Source organism: Penaeus japonicus, unplaced genomic scaffold (assembly GCF_977035675.1).
Source record: "Penaeus japonicus unplaced genomic scaffold, GWHDUDI00000001_assembly GWHDUDI00000012, whole genome shotgun sequence".
Lineage (NCBI taxonomy): Eukaryota > Metazoa > Arthropoda > Malacostraca > Decapoda > Penaeidae > Penaeus > Penaeus japonicus.
Genome location: NW_028234414.1, coordinates 39577585 through 39583647, shown reverse-complemented (window position 1 = coordinate 39583647; position 6063 = coordinate 39577585).

The window sequence follows — 6063 nt, the reverse complement described above, 5'->3', positions numbered from 1 at the left end:
CTTGACTCGCTCCTGACCTCGCCATAACTCACAGTGTTCTCTTGGGATTTGTGTTTTTGAGGATACGTAGGCCTAACATTGATTCTCAATCTCTTCGCTTGTTGTTTCATCAGTTCACTCTCATACACGCAGATACACATACGCACATATACGTAGACGTACTCACACATACAAATACACATACACACACACATACACATACACACACACAGATATATAGATAGATAGATACATACTTACATACATACATACATACATACATACGCATACACATAAACACGCACACAGAAAATGAAGGAAGTACAAACAAAAATAAAGTCATTTAATCATTCAGTCACAAATACTTTCAACATTTTTGTGGAAATCAGGATCATTAAAACTTGGTTTCCTCAACTCTTCCAAGAGTTCCCCACCAACCTCCCCCCTCCCCCTCCCCCTCCTCTCTCTTCAGTGTCCCTCTCCATCTGTATAGGAAATTATCAATATTTCTTTCTGAGCACCGTCTTTCCTCTCCCTTTTGGGCTATGTATATTTAATTTACATTCACTCTAAGAAAGCAGATATGATTTATAAACAAAAAGAAAAAAACTTTAAAGTATATGATAACATCTATAACGCTGAAGTACGTACGTAAGTATAAGCAACGAGTATAAGTACGTATAAGTATAAGTACGTATAAACAACAAGTTTAAGCAACATAAGTATAAGTACGTATAAATATAAGTACGTATAAGCAACAAGTTTAAGCAACATAAGTATAAGCACGTATAAGTATAAGTACATATAAGCAACAAGTTTAAGCAACATAAGTATAAGTACATATAAATATAAGTACGTATAAGCAACAAGTTTAAGCAACATAAGTATAAGTACATATAAATATAAGTACGTATAAGCAACAAGTTTAAGCAACATAAGTATAAGTACATATAAATATAAGTACGTATAAGCAACAAGTATAAGCAACATAAGCATAAGTACGTATAAATATAAGTACGTATAAGCAACAAGTACACACAAGAAACGATTGCACTGCACTATTGCCACGTAACCAAAATGAAGTGTTTTCGTTGGGACCAAGGAGAGTAAACAGCCGGGGGCACTTTCAATGGGCTTCGTCCCTCGATGGGTGTTTTTCTTACCCGAGCGAGGTTCCTGCGCCGCACAGAGGGCGGGGTTGAGAAAAGTTGCGTCCTTAGAAAGCCAGCGTATTGGGTTGAAGTGACGCATACCGCAGGCGTGATAGCAGGGCTTGCAGTGGGATTGTTTGTTCGGTTGGCAGTACCGTCTTGATATGTGACATAATATAAATAACTAACACAAAAAAAAAACACAAACAACTCAAAAAAAAACTAACAAAAACACACACAAAACACACATCAAAAAACAAAAACCACCCTCCCTAAATTAAAACATATAATCACATACCTCATTAATTTAATAATCTAACCTTTCATAAAATAAAACACACTAAACAATCAACAAATAATATTCAACCTTTATTCTGTACCTACCCTTATTAATTATTCTATATAACAAATAAACGAAGCCATAGTATATTTAATCCTTTTTCTATCCTCTATATCATTAGCCAACTTCATTCATCTTCTTAGTATTGACCCTCCCAATATCACCCTTATCACCTCCATCCCCCCCCCCTATCCCACCTACTACCATTATTCTTCTTCACGTTATCCACTCATTCATCATCTCCTATCACCACGATCCCATCCCATTCCAATGTCCCCCCACCCCACTTATCATCCTTTTTCATGCCCCCTGACCAATTACGCCCCTCCTCTCCCCCCCCCTCTTGTACTGTATCAAAGTATCAAAGACCTGGAGTTTAATAAAGGTCACAAAACTCTATCAGGTTTTTCCAGGGGATACTGACCTAATCAATGTTCTCTTTAGTTTCATCAAACGTCACATGAAAGAGGATCTTTTACTGACCTTAGGAAAACCTAGATAGACGTTCGTACCCAACAAAAATCAGAAGAAAAGTTTTATTTCGTTAAGAGCGACAGTCCACGTAACTTACATCCCTGTAGCCTTGTGGGATTTTGATATAAAAAAAGTTGCGGTTATAAATAATGGTGATATCGAACGATAATAATGATTGTATAATAGTTTTCATGCAATGTATATACAATTCCATATATCTAATATTGTAGACTAGTTATAGACTCTTGTCTCATCTGCACGGTCGTTAGATAATAATCTTTCAAGCAAAAAACAAAATATACGGATAAAAAAACGAATTTTCTACATCCAAAACTTTTAATTCTCGGACTGGTATTGTTTGTTTGAATATGAGCATATTGTAAAAAATAAAAAATATTATGTATATAAAATTGCATTCTTACAATTCGTAAGGCTATTGAATCAATCCATCAATCGAGGATCATAATAAGTTGTTTTTTTTATGTACCCAATAATGGCTATATCCTTTAGTCAATTAATCACACGGAAAATACTCGAGAGATACCGTCTGAAAAAAGAAATTAGTCTTAAAAGCTTGTATCTTATTATTTCGTACGACCCGTCATCATTTTTCCCAGTGACTCTAATCACTCACATGAATTAATCACTCATCGTGCGAGTTAATTACTCTTAATTAGATAGATTACTCTCTGGTGGAGGGAATGAGTCCTTCAGAGTAGCATATCCTCTGGTTAGGGCGCCCATTTACGGTCAGCTGGCCATCCTGATTGAGTGAGTTACGTGTGAGTTACGAGTGAGTTACGAGTGAGTTACGAGTGAGTTATGCGTGAGCTACGAGGGAGTTACGAGTGAATTAGACGTGAGTTACCCGTGAATTACTCGTAAGTCACTCGTGCTGTTATTTGATGTCACCTACTGTTAATTTGGCTGATTTTCAGTAGCATAATGAGGTACAGTATATCCAGCTGGATTTTTTATTCGGGTTTATTAAAAAAGGAGGGAAGAGGGAAAGAAAAAGAGTGAGGAAAAAATGATGAAATTGTAGAATCTTTATTCTTATTTTGTTTTGTTTTTGTCTAAAGGGGTATCGTTTAAAGGCATGTGAAAATCATTCTAAAAATCTTTGCCAATGTGTTTTATTATAGAAATCAGATTTTTCAAAATTTAATTAATTAGGAAAACCCATCATGTTTCTACTTTCTTTCAGATGTGTTCCTAATCTGGAAGCTCTCATACTGTCAGATGTAAGAGTCTACTTTGATGGAATTCCTTTTTGTCAGAATAAATGAAAAAGGAGGGAAAGCAGCGGAGAAGAAGAGAGGGTGAGGAGTGAATGAAAGAGAGAGCAGAGAGAGAGAAAGAGAGAGGGGAGACGGGAGGGAGAGAGGAAAGGCGAGTTATAGAAAAAGGTTAGAGTGGAAAAGATAGAGAGGAGAGGTGAGGAGAGGAGAGGGAAGGAATTAGGGAAGGGGGAAAAAGGGGAAGTACAAGGAAAAAAGAAGAAGATTAGAGCAAGAGGGAAGGGGAGGGAAGGAGATTCTTGGGTCGACTATGGCTATAATTACTTTTTGATTCCTGCCGAGTGAAGGAATGAGCGTGGAAAGGAGGCCAAGAACAGGGGAACGAAGAAAGAGGAAGAAAGGGTGAGAGCGAATAGCGAATAGCGAATAGAGGGGAAGAAAGACATGGAGGGGAAAAAACGCTGTGCTAAAGAAGAGACGGATAGAGCGTTGAATAGGGAGGATAGAACGTGACTTAGAGAGGGAAGAAAATTAAAGTAAAAAACAAATAGAAAATAGACAAAAATAGAAAAGGGAAGAAAGAAAGATGACTGTGGGGGAAAAAGGAGAGAAAATAGGATAGTAGGAAAGATGAAGATTCTGAAGAGAAATGGTAAAAGGATTACGAAAGAAACGAGAAATTGAGAATAGCGACAAAATACGGAAGAAAGGACAGGTAGGAGTGTATCACACAAGGGGAAAAGAGAGAGGAAAGCATCGGGAAATGTGTGTGTGTGTGTGTTGGTTGTTGGGTGTGGTGAAAAAGTTATATCGATCTTTGTGCATTTTGCTTGCAATTATAGTTGTCAAGCACTTCAAATCTTGCTGTAGAAGTATCTCGCACATTGCCAACCCCCCGTGACCTTGTGATATCTTAGGTGGCCCCAGAAAAAGAATTTATATATATCTTAGAATAGCTGGTAACATATATCCCCACACTAAGATCGTTTTTTGCCAAAAAATATATGTATACTGGAATGGGTTGATAATTTGAGTATAATATTCAATATAGCTTATGTGATACATAAATTATCAATAGTTAAAAGACAATATTGATAATAATAATGATAGAAATTTTATGTGACATATAATAGTATACTATGATTATGCTAATGGAATGAATTAACAATAACATGAAGGATACGAAAATATAAAATTAGATGATAAATATGATAAAAGTATTGATAACAAGAATAGCGACGGATAAGTATAAGCCAATGAATGCTAATATGATGACAGAAAAAATAAAAATACATAAAATTGTATGACGAATCGCATTATGAACAGTACAATAACATTAATAATCAAAATTAACATTATCGTAACAAAAATACGATTTGACAAAAAACTGTTGTCCTGCCACGTTGCATGAGAATATTGTAAAATATTCCCTCATTATAAATTATATCTCTCCTATCTGATATTGGCCTAATATGTTTCAAGTAGAGCCTATTACCATCTTATTTCGACTTACTTATTGCTTCTTATCCTGCCTCCCTCCTCCCACTCCTCCCCCCACCCCCTTCGTTTGAGCTTCAGTTCTCATAACTAATATTCTTTATTATGCTTATCATGTTCGAAATTAATATAGAAGAGTTACGTGTATTTATGTTTCGGGATTCAACGTATGCTTGATTAAAATTTTTTTTTTGTTAGCAAAAATTTAAATTGTTGTTCTCAATCTATATTATCATTATTTATCAATACTGCTCACTGTTATTGACATTATTGCTAGTATCACTATATCATCTTTATTATCATTATTACTGTCATTAGTGTCATTCTTATCATATTCGTAATTATCATTATCATCATCATTATTGCATTATCATGATCTTTATCTTTACTGTTATGATTTTGATCCTCATAATTACCCTTACAATTATCCTTGCTGTCATTATCATTGCTATCTTTATTCACCTTTATCAATTCTATTATGATTATCAATATTGCTATTACCATTATCACATTAATACTATCATCATGATTATAATCATAATCTTCATAATCATAATCATCAATAACCATTGGTATTATTACCCTTATCATCATTACAATCATCATTCCCATCATCATTTCTTATCGAATCATATCAATCATTATCAAACAGATCAATAAGTACAAAATAAGATAATTGAATTATTGTCAAAGCAACTCGCTAGTGAAGTCCAAAACAGTTAAGTGCCAGTGGATAGTCGAAATGACCTCTGCTAAATTGGTTGAATAAAAAATGTAAATCGCCTATACCAGGCCCTTCGAAGGTCCCACGTACAACAATATAATTAATACATTTCGTTTAGCAATTGAATACTGTAAAATTCGAAATGTGGAAAATTGGTAGAGATTATGTATATATATTTAATATATATAATATACTTCTTTGTGCTAGTATAAATATAAATATATAATATATAAACTTACAGATTATATATATATATATAGTAAAGTAATATATATACATATTACATATATATATGATAAAATAAAATAAATAACATATATCAAATAATATAACAATACACATATATACAGAAAGAGAGTGAGAAGTGAGAGAGAGAGGAGAGATAGAGGAAAAAGGGGAGATGATGCATAATGTGCGTTTGTGTTGTGTTTGTGTTTGTTTTGTGTGTTATATGTGCGTGTTTTAAATGTTCCTCAGAGACCAATGAATCTCTACTCTACTTCTATCTTTGTCAATGACCAAGAACTCTTCCTATCTTCCAGAAAATATTTCTGACTACTCTTAACTTTCTCCCTCCTCTTTCCTCTCGAGAACATTCCATCTCTCTCTACTTCCACAAGAAGTCTTCCCTTGGTCTTGATGCCAATAATAGTAGTA